At 42.7% G+C, this 21,560-nt stretch overlaps 1 protein-coding gene across 1 annotated transcript in view; it reads left to right on the top strand.

Annotated features, from left to right (window-relative positions):
* The window catches only part of Trap1 (TNF receptor associated protein 1), a 550,461-nt gene that overhangs the window by 302,360 nt on the left and 226,541 nt on the right, over positions 1 to 21,560 (top strand). The gene's annotated exons all lie outside the window — the stretch shown is intronic.

Here is a 21,560-nt window from a genome sequence, read left to right as displayed (position 1 = left end):
TTTGTTTGTGTTGCTGCGTTTGTTTCTCAAAAGTACAGTGAAATCATCTGTTAATTCCAGGCAATTTATTTGAATGCCTTTACATTTTCTTCCCACATTTTTACAGTTTTCTCTAGGATACAGTTGAAGAGGATCGGCGATAAACCATCGCCTTGCCCTATGCCTGTATTTGTCTTGAAAACTTTTGACATTTAAACCATAAATTTTACCTTTGTTTCACACATAAATTTGCCAATTTCGATTTAATTCCAAATTCCCGATTCGTTTTCTGTAAGGTTTTCCGTTCAATAAAGTCAAGTGATTTTTTATAATCTATGAATGTTACAACTATCTCCTTGGAGTTAATTAGGTTGTGGTGGATTATGGACTTCATATTAAATATTTGCTGCCTTTTCGAAATCCACCCTGATATACACCCAATTGACTATCGAATATTGTCTATACTCTGTTTAGCAGAATTTTTGAGAATAATTTGTAAGCAACTGGCAGAAGGGATAACACCTCTATAGCTATCAACATCTTGTTTGTCACCTTTCTTGTATAATGAGTGTATTAAGACTATTATTATTATTATTATTATTATTATTATTATTATTATTATTATTATTATTATTATTATTATTATTATTATTATTTTAATCCTCAAGTAGGTATGTGGCACAATTTTGTACGTGATGGGCTGTGGAGGAGTGTATAAGACGAACCTGCTGCTGGTTATAATCTGCCGAATATAACGTGGAAGGCGTTAAGTAGACCCAGAATTGTTGTTACTCAGTGAATGTAAAACCAATCTGTAAATGTGGAATTATATAACCACAGATGACTTTGTGTATGTTGAAATCTGTATGGTCCAGAACACCGTTTGATATGCTTAGACTTGTTTAGAGACACTGCCACGGCTATCCTGACGGCTGAATTCTGGGTTTTGCTACACATTTAATTGTACAAGTGTTATTGCGTCTCCCCGTACTCTCTTTCATGTGTTTTATTTTAGCAACTACACTCAGCGGCAGGAAAAGACCACCCATATTTTCTTTAGAATTTTTGTGAAAATATATTTTAGGCGCGCTGCAATTAATTTAGACCGGGCGAGTTGGCCGTCGGTTAGGGACGCGCAGCTGTGAGCTTGCATCCGGGAGAGTAGGTTCAAACTCCACTGTCGGCAGCCCTGAAGATGGTTGTCCGTGGTTTCCCATCTTCACACCAGGCATATGCTGGGACTGTACCTTAATTAAGGCCACGGCCTCTTCCTAGGCCTTTCTTATCCCATCGTCGCCATAATACCTACCTGTGTCGGTGCGACGGAAATCAAATGAAAAAAACAATTAATTTAGCCATTGATTTATTTCGTGATATCTAACATTGAATACGTTCCCGGCCGGGTCGGAGATGTTAATGGCTTCTGATTAATTCTTCTGACTCGGGGACTGGGTGTATGTGTCCGTCCTAGCACTCTCCTCATCATATTCAGACAACATACCACACTATAATACCTACCACCACAGAAACCCGCAATAGTGATTACATCCCTCGTTATAGGGTTGGCGTCATGAAGGGCATTCAGCCGTAAAACAGGGCCAAACCCACGTGTGCGATCCCACAGATGTGGGGAAAAAGCGGTAGCAAAAGAAGACGAAGATGTAACATTGAATACATAACAGCCAACGATGATATGAAAAGACGATTCTTTCTTCTTGTAACATCTATGTATACATATTAAAATAAGAGTTGTGTCTCTACATTGCTCAGAATTTCAAAAGAATGTTTTTTCTGTATCGGTCATGTCCACATTAACAAGGAAATGCACTTTTTAATTTTCCGTAATTTCTGTATGTATGTAATGTATGTATGTAATGTATGTATGTATGTATGTATGTATGTATGTATGTATGTATGTATGTACGTACGCGCATCACGAGAAATTGACTGAAGAGAATTTAATGAAAATCGGTATGCAAAGTTGGGGAATGAGCCACAACAGTCTAGGCTGTAAATCATTTTAATCACGCTGAGCGAAATGGTAGTTTAGGGGAAGGCCTAAATTTAATTCTCAAATACTTATATTATTATTGGTCCTATCGAAGAATACTGCATAACAAAAGCTATAGAGAATAAAATATCCGACCATTTATGTGTTATACATTTTTACCGCACTGTTTATAACAGAGATAACTTTCCGTAAGTTCTGTATGTATGTATGTATGTACGCGCATGCTAAGTCCATATCAACGCCGAGCCACGAGAAAATGGGTTAACAGACTTTAATGAAAATCGGTATGTAAAGTCGGGGAATAAGGAACTACAGTCCAAGGTATAATTTCATTCACCCTGGATGATATGGTAGTTTAGGGGAAGGCGCCTACAATTTAATTTTAAATACTTACGTTAGTATTCCTATCAATAAGTACCGGTACTACATAACAAAAGCGATAGAGAATACCATTTCCGATCATTTATGTCTTATTCACGTTTACCGTACCGGCTATGATAAAGAGTGGTGGTGATGATTATTGTTTTAAGAGGAAGAACAACCATCGTCTGTATGTGTACGTTGGGTATTCAGCCCGAAGGCTGGTTTGATCCTCCTCAGCTCCGCCAACAGCTGTCATAAAGAGCCTAGGAGTCACCAAAGAGGAATACTAGGTAAATGAGGAGTGAGGGAGTTTCCCGTTGCTTTCCTCACCGAGCCAGAAGTTGCTAGTACATATCAGTCTGCCAAGCCCACTGAAACACATGCACCAACTGACCCTATGAGCGATATTTTCACGCCATTCATAACAGGGACTGGCTGCATAAGGAATGGTATTACTAGCATCGCTCATACCTCAGTCACTTTCATATTGTCAAAGCCAAGGATGAGACAGACAGGGCAATGAAAGTAACAAATTTGTTCTAGCCCATACCAGAAGACATAGTGCACTGTAAACACTACATCTCGCCAGCAAAGGCATAACCATCGTCTATATAACACTAATCAGAGAGAAATAATGGAAAGATTAGAAATGAAGATATCGCCTAAGAAAGACAAGGGCCAAGAAGGGCGTGAATGAAAGACTCCCTAGGCCTCCATACTTAATACTGTCGGGGTCAGAAAAGAACACGGGTTGACCAAAGGAGGTCGGATAGGATAGATAGGATAGATGAAAGTGAAGAGCCTGGCACAAGGAAATGGAGGCAATTCTGGGACTCACATAAGGGCCCCGTGGGCGCCAACCCACGCTCCCAAGTTCAGACCCCCCTTAGGCCCGTTTTAGTCACCTCTTACGACAGGCAGAGGATACCGTGGGTGTTGTTCTACCGCCCTCACCCACAGGGGGACGACTATGATAAGGGAATTCATGAATTTATACGAATTTAGACTTTTGTTGATTATTCCTTTTCAACGCCGACATGGAAATATTGTTCAGTCGGGTTTAACTGGCGATAGTTTTTGTCACGATTGTCTTAAGGTCTAAAAACGCATGGTCCATATCGACAAGGAAAATTGTGGAGATAATAAAAATTAGAAAAAGTGTAAAATAACTATCACTTGAAGAATAAGACAAGAGGGAGTCATGAAAGAAAGGAAGACTCCCTTTACATTAGATGCCGTAATATCACAGTCGGAAGAAAACTAAATGTGAAGCCAGCTCATAAAATTGAACGACAATAATATTACATTGAACATTGTTTGTTGTGATGTGTTTTCTGTCTTCTGCTGCCACTCATCTCCGATAGATGGGATTACTGCTGCTTACCGAGTTATTGGCGGGAAGTAGCTGGGGAACTTCTTTATCATGGCATTCTTCTGATTCATAAATTTTCTTATACTAGGCCTACTGGTACATAACACACTGGTTCATCATAGTATTCCACCTATTCGATCCCTACTCCGAGGCGCTGATGGAATGAGAAGTGTGTACACGAACGGAATAACGGCAGAGGAGTGTTCACGGCTATCTGCCGCCTGGTCATTACAGCTCTGGAACTTTGGACTGTTAGTTCGGCAGCGCATTACTGTTCGTTAAAAGTGGGAAAATGTGCGGTTTTTCATTTGATAGAGTATTTCATATGATAACATTGATTTTAATCGCAACATTCCTACTGACATCATTGTATTGACCTAGGTTGAGTTCAGTTGCGAGGATGTAAAATGGCAGGTGGAGTGTCTGCCATTACAATGAAAACTGACCAACTTGATTGTGACTGATAGTAGGTAAGAGGGCCTGCCACCACAATGAAAATTCCCTAGCCCAGTCTTCATATGAGATAAGACGTATGGTGACTTCTTCGTCCCGTTTCTGGTGTAACTTTAAGATCTATGCCAATTTAATGCAATCTTACCAACAGCCTATACATTACTTAACCTAGAATTCTGTATACAATGTAGAATTCCGTAGCGAAGCACGGGTACATCATCTAGTTGGGTCTAATTTTCTCAGGATCGTTTAAAGTGAAACTGAATAATTGTACAAACTGAAGCTCTGTTGTGACAATATTTGAGTTATCATATTTTGTGTAAAAATGTCGCTATGCCCTTCTGATCAACAAGAGTGGTCACATAAATGGATAGGAAAAGACGGCGATATTTGGCTGGAGTTATCATTCATATAAAGGGTGTACCAGCGCTTAAGAGAGACAACAGACCCATTTCAGGAAGAAAACGAGCAACTAACGACCGCTTTGTTGTCCTGCAACTGATGAGACCCGAGCAGCCCTATAGAAAATAAGACAAGTTAATTTGAGTGAGAGAGCTGTAAGGAGACGTCTGGGGGAATCTAGACTGAAATTCAGATCACCAGCTAAGGTCCCAGTATTACTTCAGCAACATCGAGTTGAACTTGTACGTTTTGGTCGCAATCACAATAATTGGAATCTGGAGGAATGGCGACGAGTAATATTCACAAATTAATCTAAGACTCCCCCCCCCTTTTTATACGGCTAGATGTACTCCGTGGACCTAAGGTGAACACCGGATACCTCTTTCATTCGACGTATTTGCTTTACAGTCCCCAGATGAACGTGAAAGTGTGTGGAGAAGAAAAGGAGAACACTTTTCTCATTTTACTTTCAATTCACTTGTATGCTTCGGTGGTATTTCAGTAATGGTGTGGAGTGGCATTTCGTACGAAGCTCGCACAGAACTCGTTTTCATCGATGGAGGTTCTTGGATTGCTCGAAAGTATATGGACGAGATCCTTATAGAGCTTATGATACCATGTTCTCCATTGGTGAAGAGTTTCGTTTAACGTACGACAGTGCCCGTCCTCATGCTGCAAGGATCATGGATAAGTTCCTTCATGACTTTGAATTTAATAGGATGGTACGGCCAGCACCTATTAAACACGTGTGGGATACCGGTATGCCAGAAAAGCGAGGTTTTTTTTTTTTTTGCTAGGGGCTTTACGTCGCACCGACACAGATAGGTCTTATGGCGACGATGGGATAGGAAAGGCCTAGGATTTGGAAGGAAGCGGCCGTGGCCTTAATTAAGGTATAGCCCCAGCATTTGCCTGGTGTGAAAATGGGAAACCACGGAAAACCATTTTCAGGGCTGCCGACAGTGGGATTCGAACCTACTATCTCCCGGATGCAAGCTCACAGCCGCGCGCCTCTACGCTCACGGACAACTCGCCCGGTGGAAAAGAAAAGCGAGTTAGCAGTCGCCTACATCCTCAGAATTTAACTTACTTCAACTCAGTTTACTGCAAGTATAGAATGGAACAGCATCGATCAGATTGTCATCCAGAATCTGATCAAAGTGTTGAATCGTCGATCGGTATCGGCCATACAGTCACAGCAAGGCAATGCCCGCTGTTAGCAACACCTGGGTGGCAAAAAAAAAAAAAAAAAGACATAAACAATGGAACGTTTGGAAGTAAATTGATACCATTTGCAGATTTTAATGAGATCCATTGTTTGATGCTGAAAATAACAAGAAAAACAACAAGAAAAAAAAGAGTTGTATGCTTACAAGCATTGTTTTCGTCATTACGTTATAAGTTTACTGGTTGTTATGTCATAAAACAATTGAGAAACTAAAAGTCGCCGGGTTTCGTTTTTGCCGGTGAATGTAGTTAATTTTGATGTATATTCATAGTTTATTCATTTCATGCCTTGGGCATGCAAAATAAAATAAAAAATATCACCATGATTCTTAGTATGGAAAACAAATAGACTAATCTAATTATTATATGCAGAATTAAACCTCGTTTGATCAGACGCGGACAACTAATAGAGCACTGGATGATGTTAGCAGTAGGTCTTTTCTCAGATAGTCGGGTAGTAAGTGATGTTGAGTCAAGTTGTAGCAAAGCTATGCAGTGAGCTCGCAGTTACGATTAACAGTATTTTATTAGAAAGAAGTGAGTTTTCAGACGAAACTACCCGTATATCGCTCTGTTTACGACTGGCTTTATTGTATCCTGCTAGAGTGGAAGCTGGGTGAATACGATTGTGTCCTCGGGAAGAAAGGAAGTGTTGAAGAACACTGCGAGATAAGTCTTTCCTTTCACACACTTTCGTGAGAAACGGTGTTTGTCAATTAAGAAGTCAGTTACTTGGATAGTTGCTCTCTTCAGTTCACGCCATGCATGTTCAACCGAGTTCATGTCCGCAGAATATACTGGCCACACCGTTCGCAGTATGTCATGCTAGTGTAGAGCCCTCGCCCACAATGGCGGCAAATCCTGCAACTACAGGTTGAAGGATGTTGTCTCTGTGTAGTAGACCATTCATGTAATCCTGGATAGGAATTGGAGACGTACGCCCCGAATCATGACGGAACCCCCTTGCTGCTGATGACACTCCAGGGTGAAGGGCTCGTTCCATCCCTCACAGGATCGTCTCCAGACTCTAATGACCCTGTTGTATGGGTGCAAGCGTTTGGTGTTCTCATCAGAAAAGAGCATACGCTTCCACTGCGCCTGATGCAGTTCTGTTCCACCTCGCACGAGGTGCCTGATGGTGAAGAGCTTATGAGACAGTCCTCCGTCGTGCAGCCCTCCGGAGATCCTGGCCGAACGAGTTGTCAGTATCAATGAGCCTTCGCCCAATATGGAGTTGTTTTACGTGGGCGTCCCGTCTGTTGATTAGCAACTGTTCGTCTCTCCCTGAACTTTTTCCGAACTCTGGAGACGTCACTGTGACCCACTCCAACACGAGCGGCGTCATCCACTTGTTACCATCCATCTTGCAGTACTGTAACAATTCGAAAGCGGTCAGTAGCAGCATTGGGAACTCTTGCCACGTTTACTTCCGTCCTAGACGTGCTGTCTGTAGACTACCGATCTTACAAGTGGTGGTGTTAAATGACCGACATGACAAATGCCTCCTGTTGGGCAAATATCGAACCTGATCTGGTTTTAGCGTCACTTTGTGTTTCAGACACTGGTCTGCGTTGCATTCTGTAATCATGTTTGAAGTATCGTGACGGATAATCTGTGAAATCGTAATATGCAAATAAATAAATAAATAAATAAATAAATAAATAAATAAATAAATAAATAAATAAATAAATAAATGTTTTTGTTGCTATTTTGCTTTACATCGCACCGACACAGATATGTCTTACGGCGACGATGGGAGAGGAAAAGCCTAGGAATTGGAAGGAAGCAGCCGTGGCCTTAATTAAGGTACAGCCCCGGCATTTGCCTGGTGTGAAAATGAGAAACCACGGAAAACCATATTCAGGGCCGCCGACAGTGGGGCTCGAACCCACTATCTCCCGATTACTGGATACTGGCCGCACTTAAGCGACTGCAGCTATCGATCTCGGTAAATAAATAAATAAATAAATGAGGACTGTCAAAGCCAACGAAATTCTCTATTGCTACAGCTCTGTGATCGTACCGTGACTTGAACGCTTTTTGAAGGCAGGGGTCACCGAGACGTGTACAGAGGGCTGTGAAAGGCACTATGGTAAGGTATATCATTTGAGCTGAGCAGGTTGTACCGTACACAGTGCGGGATGTGCTCAATCAGAGCCCCCTGCCCCTCCCCCCTCGTCCTCATGTTTGATCAATACCAACAGCAGTTAGCCCGCTCGCTCCCTCCTCATCTCACTACTTGCTGCATTTCGGACCTAATTTACACTGGCCAAAGTTCGAGCAAGATATGGAGGAATTGTTTTTAAAGGAGTGAACTGAGAAACAAGTAGTCAGCTGCTGCTAGTTCTCCGTTGACTTGTTGAACGACAAGAAACTTGAAGCTTTTGTGACCAACGTGTTGGTTCAGGCATGTACATCGTAGGAATATTCCCTATCTAGAGCATTTAGTTCTCTTCAACTTTTCTGCGGTATCTCTGGGATCGCTGAAGCCTCTTGACTTATTTTGGATAGGGGTTAAGGCCAGGTGCCCTTCCTGACGTCTCGTGATTTTTAGCTCAATTTAATTTAAAGACGTGTGGCCTCCGAAGAAGCCTGGTGCATGTCTTCCGAGTTGACACCGTATAGGCGACCTGCGCGTCCGTGAGGATGGGGGCCTACTTAGAATTCTAATGCTGAAGAAGGCACTCACACACCCAGCCCCCGAGCCATTGGACTTTACCAATGAAGGTTAAAATCCCCGACCCGGCCGAGAATAGAACCCGGGACCCTCTGGATCTAAGGTCAGCACGCTAACTATTTAGCCTTTTTGACATTCAGCAAATTATTACTACGTTACAAAATGGAAATAACAGGCAGGCTGTAGTGTTGGTTTGATCTTTGTGAAGCTTCAAGGATTGGTTGTAAGTTAAGTGACTGGCAACAGATAAACCATAATATAAGAGTGTTAGTATCTCCATTAAACTATTTGGGCGAAGAACAAGAACAGCCTCCCAACAGGTTTCACAGACTGAGACCACTAGATATGATTGTGTTTGTGCGATCTCTTCCCATGTGTTGAACGTCCAGTCATTATCATATGCATTCAGTCGCTGGTTGAGTGCATCATTGTTGCCGATTATGTGTTTTACATGCCTAAAGAGACCAATTTTAGAACCACACACTCCACCGCAATGCTGGCACATCACAACTATCAAAGCTCCATGCTGTAGTAGAAGCAGGTAGTAATTTATTATCTGAATTTCTTGCTCTTTTCTGCGATTTCTTTTATCAAACTCATGCCTTTGTCGCTGTTATTCAAAATGTTGTTGGTCCTCGGGGACAACACGCCGCAACCGGCCGATCAGACGATACGTCCTCCCAGAGTATGAAGTTAATTTGCTATTTCTTCACATCAGACTTTAGAACGTTCTTGTAACGCTTTTGCTTCAAAACCTTTAATTGATAGCACATCGCTTGCTTTGGAAAGCGAGTATTTGGCATGTGGGTGACATCGTTGGCCCATGGAAGTTCATATTTCATAAGCATCGGCTGAATGCTAGTGATATCGCCTCTTCAAGAAACTGGTGTTCGTTCGACGGTCCTGCCATTTCTCTCTTAATTATTCATCTACGACGGTGGCATTTTTCCACACTTAAGTGTCTTCTGTAAGTAATCCAAGTATAGCATCCATAAGTATTACTATGGCAGTGTAAACATACAGCTGGACACTGGGGTCATGGTTGTCGAAGATTCCATTGAGGAGACGACCGAAGGCCGCACGAACGCATCTGAGACGATTTCAATGTCTTTTATTAGCATTTGTCGAGAGGAGGCTGCCAAGGTACCGAATGTGTTCATTATTATGCAAGGTCTCGCCATTGGCCGTGATGGAGGAGCTGCCTCGTTGGAGTTTATTAGCGGTAGTTTGAAGAACTTGTGCATTATTAGTGTTAAGTTCTAAGCCGATAGTATTATACTCGTATGCTTGGCTAAATTCATTCAAAATAGTTTGTTTTTTCTATATTGACTGGAACAACATTGTCGTCAGCGTATTTGAGTTCATTAACTACCCTGACTTAGCAGATGTCATGGGATAGTCACCTAATAGCGTGTGGGGCCTCCTCTGGCCCTGCTAACCGCAGTGAGACGCCGTGGAAGTGAGTCGACAAGTCGCTGGTAGTCCTCTGGACGCAGCGGACACCAAATCGTTTGCAGAGTGGCCGCCAATGTTGATCTGTTCGTGGGTGCAGGATCCATGGCACGGAGCCTGCGTTCTAGGACATCCCAGATATGCTCGATAGGGTTCATATCGGGGCTCCTGGGTGGCCATGGCAGTCGTTGGACCTCTGCTGCATGTTCCTGGAACCATTCCCGGGCGACGTGGGAGCGATGTGGCGGGGCGTTATCATCTTGAAACACCGCAGAACCATCTGGGCGCTGGAAGGCCAAAAATGGGTGGAGATGGTCTCCGAGCAGCTCAACATACCGCGTACCATTCAACGTTACTTCCAGAACAACTAGGGACCCCTTTCCATACCAGGAAAATGCACTCCAGACCATAACAGAGACACCAGCGCACTGAACCACACCTTTGAGGCAGACGGGATCCATCGCTTCATATGGTCTGCGCCATATACGGTGCCTCCCATCGGCATGGTGCAGCTGAAATCGTGATTCGTCCGACCATATCACGTTACGCCATTGTTCCAGTGTCCATCCCTGGTGACTGGCGACAAATGCGCGTCGTTGTGCCCGATGACGTTGGGTTAACAGTGGCACCTGTGTGCGGTGCCGGTTCCTATACCCCATAGAACCCATGTTCCTACGGATTGTCCACTGGGAGACGTGTCTAGCACGGCCTGTGTTGAATTGTGCCGTGATTTATTGCACTGTTGCCCGTCTGTTACTATTGACAATCCGTCTCAGATGTCGCCGGTCACGGTCATCGAGGGTGGCTGGACGGCCGGTCGTTCGTTTGTTGTGGACGGTGACACCCGCATTCAACCATTCACTATATACCCTGGACACGGTTGATCGTGTGAAGCCGTGTGAAGCACCGACCACCATACCCCGTTCGAACGGTGTCAGCTCAAGACCACGTTCCATGTTACACCTGTCACATGCACAGCCACTGCTCACAAGGTCTCCTATACAACTGCCGGTGTCACAGGGTGCTTGTGGTGCGCAGACAACACATCTGCGCATCAGTGCTCCGCTATCCCATGTCATTTGCTCAGTCAGTGTAAAGTTGAGGATGTTTTTTAGCTTGTCCGGCAGTTTACTAAGATTAAGTAATCCGCATTCTTTCTAATCTCTACTACAGCCGTGTTCCACATTACGAGATTTTCGTGCATCGATAATGTCTGGGACTAGAATAAACAACAGGTGAGCGTTACTACCGTTTGGAAGCAAATGTTGGCGAACTGAGAGGATACTGGACACAATTGAAGTGGTCAGACTAGTTTGGCAAGCAACTTGCTGATTTCTTATGTATATCTTGCACATATGTCATTGAAACATTAAGTATTCCTCAGTACATTCTAAGTCCATTTACCTGGGTTGAAATTTGACCTACCGAGGTCGATAGCTGCAGTCGCTTAAGTGCGGCCAGTATCCATTATTCTGGAGATAATGGGATCGAACCCCACTGTCGGCAGCCCTGAAAATGCTTTTTCTATTTTCACATCAGGCAAATGCTGGTTCTGTACCTTAATTAAGGTCACGACCGCCTTCTTCCTACTCCTAACCTCTTCCTGCCCATCGTCGCCAAAGAGCTATCTGTGTCGGTGCGACGCAAAGCAACTTGTAAAATAAAATAAAAATGACTTAGTGTTTCGATAGGTCAGAATTTCCCGTTAAATTTGTGTAGGTTTGACAAGATTTGAAAAGATTTGGCAAGGTTTGATAGCATTTTGTTTTAACATGGAGGAAAGGTAAACAGCTGTTGTGGTTCTTGGACTAGCAGTGAGATACATTCTTAAAAAGAAGAGAAACGCGCAATATACCATAATTTACATGGGGAGAATTTTATTGAGGTAATTTTTGCAATGTATTTACTGCCATAACATCATTTGCAGAGGTTATTCATATTGCATTTACTCACATTAATTGAATAAAAGTTCTTGCAATGCAACGGAAATTCATATTTGGGTAAGGGGAGATAACGAGGAATAGATAAAAGATTATAAAAGTGTACTTGATGGGTGTTAGAAAGGGAAGGCCAGAGTATGGGGTGGGACTGTTCATCAGGAATACCATTGCACGCAACATGGTTTATGTTAGGCACATAAATAAGCGAAGAATAATGTGGGTAGATTTGGCACTTGGAGGAATTAGGACGAGCATTGTCTCACCATGTGAGGGTGCAGATGAAACGAAGTTGACAAGTGACATCGTAATCAGGGTCAACAACAAGAATAGGATAGCGCTAATAGGCGATTTCAATGCAAGAGTTGGAAATAGAACTAAAGGATACGAAAGGGCGATTGGTAAATTTGGGGAAGATATGGAAGCTAATGGGAATGGGAAGCGTTTGCTGGACTTCTATGCTAGTGTGGCTTTAGCAGTTACGAATGCATTCTTCAAGCATAAGGCTATTCACCGCTACACATGGGAGGGCAGGGTTACTAGATCCATAATAGACTATATCTTAACCGACTTCGAATTCAGGAAATATGTTAGGAATGTACGGGTTGTTCGGGGATTTTTCGATGATACAGACCACTATCTGATTTGTAGTGAACTAAGTACCTCCAGACCTAGGATAGAGAAGATGAAATCTGTCTGCAAACAAATAAGGGTAGAAAATCTCCAGTGCGAGGAAATTAGACAGACGTACATGGATATGATTAGTGAGAAGTTCCGAACAGTAGACAGTAAGCAGGTTCAAGATATGGAAAGAGGATGGGTGGCATACAGGGATGCTGTAGTAGAAACAGCAAGAGAATGCCTATGAACAACTGTGTGTAAAGATGGGAAAAAAGTGAACATATTGGTGGAACGATGAAGTGAGAGCAGCTTGTATACGTAAAACGAAGGCTTATCAGAAATGGCTCCAAACAAGGGCTGATGAAAACAGGGAAATGTACCTAGATGTAGGAAACAGAGCGAAACAAATAGTTGTTGAAACAAGAAAGCAGTTCTGGAAAGAGTTTGGTAATAACCTGGAAACCCTAAGTCAAACAGCAGGGAAACCTTTCTGGACAGTAATAAAGAATCGTAGGAAGGGAAGGAACAAGGAAATGAACAGTTGGGTAATTCGGGTGAACTCATAATAGATCCCAGGTAATCACTGAACAGGTGAGGAAATCACTAGACAGGCGGCGGGAATATTTTGAAAATATTCTCAACGTAAAAGTTAATTTTCATGGAGGTGTCGCGAACAACCGAGCTTATGGGGAGGAGGAAAATTATGCTGGTGAAATTACGCTTAAGGAAGTGGAAAGGGTGGTTCCATTGTCATAAAGCAGCAGGAATAAAAAAATTAGACCTGAAATGGTGAAGTATAGTGGGAAGGCAGGGATGAAATGGCTTCATAGAGTAGTAACATTAGCATGGAGTTTTGGTAAGGTACCTTCAGATTGGACAAAAGCAGTAATTACGCTCATGTATAAGCAAGGGAATAGGAAGGATTGCAACAATTATCAAGGTGTCTCATTGATTATTATACCAGGCAAAGTATTCACTGGCATCTTAGAAGGGAGGGTGCGATCAGTGGTTGAGAGGGAATTGGTTGAAAGCCAGTGTGGTTTCAAACCACAGAGGGGCTGTCAGGATTAGATATTCAGTATGCGCCAGGTAATTGAAAAATGCTACGACAGGAATAGACAACTGTGTTTATGTTTCGTAGATCTAGAGAAAGCATGACAGGGTACAGAGGGAAAAGATGCTCACCATACTGGGGGACTATGGGATTAAGGGTAGATTATTAAAATCAACCAAAGGCATTTATGTTGACAGTTGGGCTGTGTTGAACGCCATGTGTTTTCTTTCGTCAGAGGTCAGCACAATCAGACTGCTACAGCCCCAGTGGAAGAGGGACAGAGTCACGCGCCTCACCGGCGTCAGTGAGTTCCGAGACTGGGACGAGCGTGGGTAACAGTATTGTGTTTGTGCGCTACAACATGGACCACGGCGTCCTAATGTATATTTTGTACAGTGTAAATAGTTTTGTAAATAAATGAAGTATGTAATGTACATTTTGTTGGCTTTCCCTTTGCACTTAATGAAGTACATTTCGTGGACTGTGGGAAGAGCTAGGCCTCGTTCAACACGAGTAAGCAACTCTAAAACGAGACCGAACATTTTGGTCCTCCAGTGCCCGATGTGATTCAGTGACGATATTACATCTCATAATCTTCGCATTTAGGCCTATTAGTGATAACAGTTTATTTACAAGTGTTTACATTTGTGAAGTACGAATGTGTTCGTTTTACCGCAAAACTTACAACCACCCACGTGCCAAGTACTGCGCAGTAAGGTACAAATGAGTGACTTCAACTAACGTGCCGTGTATGTGATTCACAACCATTTTCTACATGAAACACTGTGACTTGTGATGTGATTAACTGAGTTCTAATACAGTTCTCATTCATTTTAAACTTCGAGATTGAAGCGTGTGTTGCCGCCATCTTGCGCGGACGAATACAGTCTTGCCAACCCAATTGATGGAAATTCCAAGGAGTAGTAATCCAGATCCGTAGCAGTAGTTCCAGACGTGACCACCAGAGTGCAGCCCAGCCGTGCAGTGCTCTTTGGTTTTTTAGCCCTGCTGTGGAAGGATACATTCTCCTGATCTGTAAGTAATCTGGCATTCCCAGTCCTTTATAATATATCCATTATTTCTTGTTATCCTTCACCATGGATCCTGTCCAGCGAAAAGGTCTCATAAAAAAGAGAGCAGTTATTAAGTCTCGTATAAAATGTATAGCTAGTTTTGTCAGTACATTTAATGAAGGCTCAAATCTGAATGATATTCGAGTTAGGCAAAGGCTGCTATGTTCAAGTAAGGAGGAATACAGCGATGTTCAAACCCAGTTAGAAATTAGCGATACCGAAGAAGTTCATGATGCAGATAAGGAATCCACGGAAGAACTCATCCTAGAAATAGAATCTAAGATGGAAACTCTGTTGAATGCAAATTCGAATGCAACTTCCCCCGCAACATCTAGTTCTTCAAATACCAGTAGCATACATGAAATAAGACACCCTACAATTTCACTGCCAAAATTTACAGGAATTATTTCTGAATTTATTCATTTTCGAGATACCTTCCAGAGCCTAGTAATTAATAATCATGCCTTAACAGACATACAGAGGTACTATTACCTACTATCGTGCTTATCGGGAGAACCTCATAAATTAATTGAAAGCTTGCCTGTCACTGAAAGCAATTTCAAGGTAGCTTGGGAATTAATCTTTCAGAGATATAATAACCCCAAATTGATTATAGACCTACACGTTAAGCAACTGCTAGATCTTCCGTCAGTTAAAACAGAGTCAGCTAAGGACTTAAGATTGTTGCTAAATCAACTGCTGAGCAACCTGAGCGCTATTGAAGTAATGGAAATAGATGTGCCTCTGCATGAAATTTTGTTATCTCGCTTAGTGCTAGATCGAATCAGCCTCGGTCTAAGAAAACAGTGGGAAGTTAAATCTTCAGATAAGAAGTTCCCTCGCTTGAAGGATTTAGTAGCTTTCTTGGAGAATAGTTGTCAAACTCTGGAGCTAATCAACCCCGAAAAACACCAAAGCGACAAGCAACAGGTCGTATCCAAACATGGTGGTGATAAGAGCAGTAAGAAGTCCTTTGTCACAACAGCAACTCATTGTGAGTTTTGTAAGGCTTCTCACACCCTAACAAAATGCCCTAAGTTTCGTGAAGCCAGCGTTGGAAATAGAATAGATTTCACCAAGAAGTGTAAACTTTTCTTTAACTGTCTGGGTGCTAATCATACTTTAAAGGAGTGTAGTTCAGGAAATTGTCGAATCTGCAATAATATACATCATACTCTGTTGCACAAGGAGCAGAGTACATCCTACAATGCTTCTACTACATCAGAAACCAACCAGACTCAGCAGCAAACCTACTGTGCTGTGAAGAGCAACTATACTCATGTAGAAGTTCTATTGTCAACAGCTCTCGTAGTGGTCACAGACAAACGTGGGAATGCACATCAGTGCCGAGCTCTACTTGATAGTGCGTCTCAAATGCATTTCATGTCCAGGCGTTTGGCAGATCGCTTAGGGATTGAATTGAGTCGGCACTCAATGCCTATAAGGGGAATTAGTGATACTAAGGCAACTGAATCATCACATATTTGTCAAATCCAAGTTACATCTAGGGTCACAGACTACACTACCCCTATTGTTTGTGCTGTACTTCCTCGCATAACTGGTCAGCTCCCTACAGTACAGCTTGACACGTCTGACTGGCAGCCACCACAGGACATTTCCTTGGCGGATCCTCAATTTAGTACACCAGGTGAAGTTGATTTACTACTGGGTTTTTTGACATACTGCGTCGTGGTCAACTCACGAGAGAAAATCATCCTGTACTACAGGATACTGAATTTGGTTGGATCTTATCAGGCAAGATACCGCCACACTCTCTCAAGTCTACCAGCAAGAAAGTAATGTCTTGTCTTGTGCGCGGCAATGAACTGCACGTACAGGTCGAACGATTTTGGCAACAAGAGGAAGTAAAGATGTCTCCCCCGCGTTCTAAGGAAGAAAGTCAGTGCGAAGAACACTTTGTGAACAACACTACTAGGGACAGCACCGGAAGATATGTTGTAAGACTGCCTATTAAACCACACCATGAGGAACTTGGGGATTCATTTAAATACGCCACTCGTTGCCTCAGTCAAATTGAACAGCGGTTACATCACCAACCAGACTTGAAGAAGGACTATGTTGAGTTCATGACAGAATATGCTGATCTTCATCACATGGAACTTGTGACAACGCAAACCAATAAGCCAACATATTACCTGCCGCATCATGCTGTAATTAAGCAGTCCAGCACTACCACTAAGGTCAGAGTCGTCTTCAACGCCTCTGCTAAAACTACTGTGACTTCCCCTCTCGGAGAACAATCATTGAACGAGAAATGCAACCATGCAAGCTAAGGGCGCCAATCTTTAAGTTGATGACTTAAAGATAAAAATTTATAATCAAGCTTGGACGGACTCTTATCACAGGGGTGGGGTGATAGTGCACTAATCATTAAGCAGGAGAATTAGAAATCAAAAGGCTAATTAAGGCAGATTGATTAAAGTGAACTAGGAAAATACTATTTATTATATTGAATATAAATGACGACGGTTTAACGAGAACTGAATTTAAAATAGGAAATGAATTTAACAAAAAGTTGAATGACTCTACTTCGCGAAAACTTGCAATATTTTTAACTCGCTTGCTCACCATGTAGTCTTGTTCTGCTGGTCCTTGGAAAGCTTCCATCCTTGTAGCTGGAACATCACCGGTCGTCTTTGAGATATCTTCATCTGCAGTTCATTACCATTCCTGCCTTGCTAAGTGCACCTACCACTAATTGGAAGATGGCTTCAACACTAACACTCCCTATTATGCTCTATCCCATATATTGGAGATGAGCCCTAAGTCATAGTTAGAAAAACCTCCTTGGGTTATGTGGAGAGGATACTCAATTAATAATCCTTCCAACTTTACTGAAAATGTGCCCTGAAGTTTCATTTCTATCTAGTTTAATACTACATATTGTCTTAGACTGGTACAAACCGGTCTAGTAGCCGAGCTGTACGTACTTCCTGATGAGAGTGGCTATACACCCCTCATTCAGAAATTCCTAAGTACCACGTCGTGGTAATGAAGTAATTAATGTAGAAGTGATAAACTATCACACTAGTCCACTATGTTACAACAACCATAAGACAAGTTCACAGACCTACAGCGAAATACAAGATCGAAGAATCAAGAAGATTAATAATAACGAATGCAGAAGACGAATGCAGAATGAATGCAGAATACGAATGCAGAATGAAGCCAAGAGCTCCAACACGCCCTTTTATAACCTTCTCTGGCTCTAATTACAGGTCGCTACACGTGGTCCAATCAGTTGACACGTCTCTCCCCACTCCAGATATTAGAGTAGATGGGTCCCAATCAAGATATCAACTGTTCTTCTATTAGCCCTTTCACTCAGTATCCATGGCAACATGACGCTCTTTTGAAAATATAGGCGGTGATCAGTTTGAATTATTCTGGTCGAAATACGGTAGTTGTTGTTACAACGCTTGAACACGTGCTCGCTTTTCCCAGAATTTGATGTCTAAATTTGTCCTTCCTTCTTCCTCGGTGATGTGGCAAGATAGAGGAAATCTACTGCAAGTTAAATTTAAACGAATGTCGCAAGAATCTAAGTGAATATTAGGATATTCAGCCCTCGTTTACAAGTCGTAGTTACAAAGTAATGAAATGATAGTGAGCAAATGATCAACCATGAATTATAATAAAATTACATACCAAGATAAATATCATGACGTTAAATTCCTGAATTAATTACACATAATGAAATTAACATAATTACACTGTGACGTCTGGAACGTTACACTACTAGTAACTACTCACTAACGATATCTTGATGGTTGGACCTACGGTGCAAGAAGACTTGTATTCTATCATCTTGAGATTTAGAACACATAAGTATGCCTTCACTGCAGATGTTACAAAAATGTACAGGCAAATTCTAGTTCATCCTGATGACCAAGATCTGCAACGCATTGTATGGCGTTCATCTCCGAATGAACCTATCCAGATTTATCGACTTTCCACTGTAATTTATGGTACTTCAGCGGCGCCCTTTTTAGCCACGAGATGCCTGGTACAACTTGCCAACGATGGTGCACTGCAATACCCAAGAGCGTCGGAGACATTACGAAGAGACTTCTATGTTGATGATGTTCTGAGTGGAGCAGATACCATTGGAGATGCACTCAGTCTGCAACAAGAGCTGATCGAACTACTCAGTAGCGCAGGCTTTCCTCTTCGTAAATGGTGTGCTAACCATCCTACTCTTTTAGAGCACATACCTCTTGAGCACCAAGAATCACAACTGCCCTGGAGTCTGGATGACAAGGAAGAGGGTACCATTAAGGCCTTGGGACTACTGTGGCATCCTCTAAAGGACATCTTCCAGTTTGTAGCTACCAGTCACACCCAGAAGACCACAACCTGGACAAAACGTAGTGTGTTATCCTGCATTTCATCCATTTTTGATCCTTTGGGCCTCGTAGGTCCAGTAATAATAAAATGTAAAATTTTCTTGCAACATTTATGGCAGGCGAAAGTGGACTGGGATCAGAGTTTGCCTCCTGAGCTATTAACTACTTGGGAACAGTTTCATGTATATTTGCCATCACTCAACGACATTCGCATCCCTCGAAGAGTGACGGGAGACGGAGAGATTAAACAATATGAGTTACACGGATTCTCTGATGCTTCAGAAAGGGCCTTTGGAGCATCTGTTTACCTACGGAGTATAGATGTCAAGGATAATGTAACAGTAGTGCTGTTAAGCTCCAAATCCAGAGTAGCACCACTGAAACAGATTTCCCTCCCTAGACTTGAACTATGTGGTGCATTACTCCTTGTAAAATTAATGGATAAGGTTAAAACTGCACTTAACCTCAAAATTGAACAAAACTACTATTGGACTGATTCTACCATAGTACTAGCTTGGCTTGCAGGAGAGCCCGCATCTTGGAAAACGTTTGTTGGTAACCGAGTGTCTGAGATACAACAACTTTCATCTGTAGAACAGTGGAACCATGTGACGTCACAGGACAATCCAGCTGACATCATTTCGAGAGGGATTGAACCACATCTTCTTCAAGAAAATCTGTTATGGTGGGCGGGACCATCCTGGCTCTACCAGCCACCGTCAACCTGGCCTGTCAGCGACATGAAGAAAACTTCCGAACTCACTGATGTACCAGAGCAACGGAGACCAGCTGTATGCTTACTTGTTGTCAGTCATTTCCTTGAAGACTTAGTCCAACGCTTTTCTTCTTGGTCACGGCTGGTGAGAGTCATGGCCTTCATACTGAGATACATAAACAACCTCAGGCTTGCTGCTTCAAGGAGACAGGTGGGAAGTCTGACTCTAGTAGAACTTCAAGAGCCATCGCACAGGATCATTCGTACTGCCCAAGAACGAGAATATGGTAAGGAGCTTCAAGATCTGCGACTTGGCAGACCGATCGCAAAGGACAGCAAGTTGAAGTCTCTTCATCCCTTTGTAGATGCAAACCAGATGCTTAGGGTGGGCGGCAGATTGGAACAATCGCAAGCTCCGTACAGCCAGAAACATCCCATCATCCTACCACCTAATCATCATGTGACCAGGTTGTTAGTAATGTGTGAGCACATGCGACTTTTGCATGCTGGACCCCAACTTTTGCTTGCAACCATTAGACAACGATATTGGATACCTGATGGTAAGTCTGTCATTAGGCACATAACACACAAGTGTCTCCCTTGCTACAAGTTGAAGGCAAGTACATCAACTCAACTCATGGGCCAGCTCCCACACCACAGGGTAGAACCCAACATACCATTTTTGAACTGTGGAGTTGACTATGGGGGTCCACTTTACATTAAGCAAGGGACTCGTAAGAGCAAAACAAAGCTAAAATGTTATATTGCTCTATTCATCTGCATGGCTACCAAGGCGATCCATCTTGAACTTGTCTCTGACCTGTCTACTGATGCGTTCCTAGCTGCTCTGCGTAGATTTACATCGCGTCGGGGTATCTGCCAGAATATCTACAGCGACAATGGAAGTACCTTCGTGGGAGCAAGAAACGAGCTACGGGAGCTTCACACCCTTTTCAGATCTCAAGTACATCAGAGGAAGGTGTATGACTTCGCATCTCAATGTGGAATCCAGTGGCATTTTATTCCACCGCATGCCCCTCATTTTGGTGGGCTGTGGGAGGCTGGCATAAAGTCTACTAAGTCCCATTTGAAGAAGGTTGCAGGAAATCTTGTACTGACTTTTGAAGAAATGTCCACGTTGTTAGTTCAGATTGAGGCATGCCTGAATTCGAGACCAATAACCAAATTGTCTGATAATCCTGATGACTATTCATTCCTGACTCCCGGTCACTTCCTGATTGGAGAACCTCTCACAACCATCCCAGAGCCAGATATACTTACAGTTTCAGGTTCTCGTCTGTCCAGGTGGCAACTACTTCAGCGTTGCAGACAGTACTTCTGGAAGCGATGGTCAAGGGACTATCTATGTCAACTCCAGCAGCGGACTAAGTGGTCAGCAGGAAGGGTCAACCTTCAACCCGGAACTCTGGTTCTTCTCAAGGAAGACAACTTGCCACCTCTCGTGTGGCAGACAGGGATCGTGGTTGATACGCACGCAGGTACTGACGGCTTGGTGCGAGTTGCCACTATTCGCACGCCCAAGGGGACCTTCAAACGGCCAATTGCAAAACTTTGTGTCTTCCCAGAAGAGGTTGAAACTGTATATAGTGAAAAAGTGTAATTAGTGAAAAGGTGTAATCTTTTATGTGCTAAAACTTTGGTTTTTTCATTTGACTTTTTCAGTGTGAGTGCTAATTTTTATTGTTCTTAATAATATTTATGTTTGTAATTTATATATAAATTAGGTGGGCGGTATGTTGAACGCCGTGTGTTTTCTTTCGTCAGAGGTCAGCACAATCAGACTGCTACAGTCCCAGTGGAAGGGGGACAGAGTCACGCGCCTCACCGGCGTCAGTG

The sequence above is a fragment of the Anabrus simplex genome, chromosome 3 (assembly GCF_040414725.1).
Source record: "Anabrus simplex isolate iqAnaSimp1 chromosome 3, ASM4041472v1, whole genome shotgun sequence".
Classification (NCBI taxonomy): domain Eukaryota; kingdom Metazoa; phylum Arthropoda; class Insecta; order Orthoptera; family Tettigoniidae; genus Anabrus; species Anabrus simplex.
This window is presented reverse-complemented; position numbering and strand designations above follow the sequence as displayed.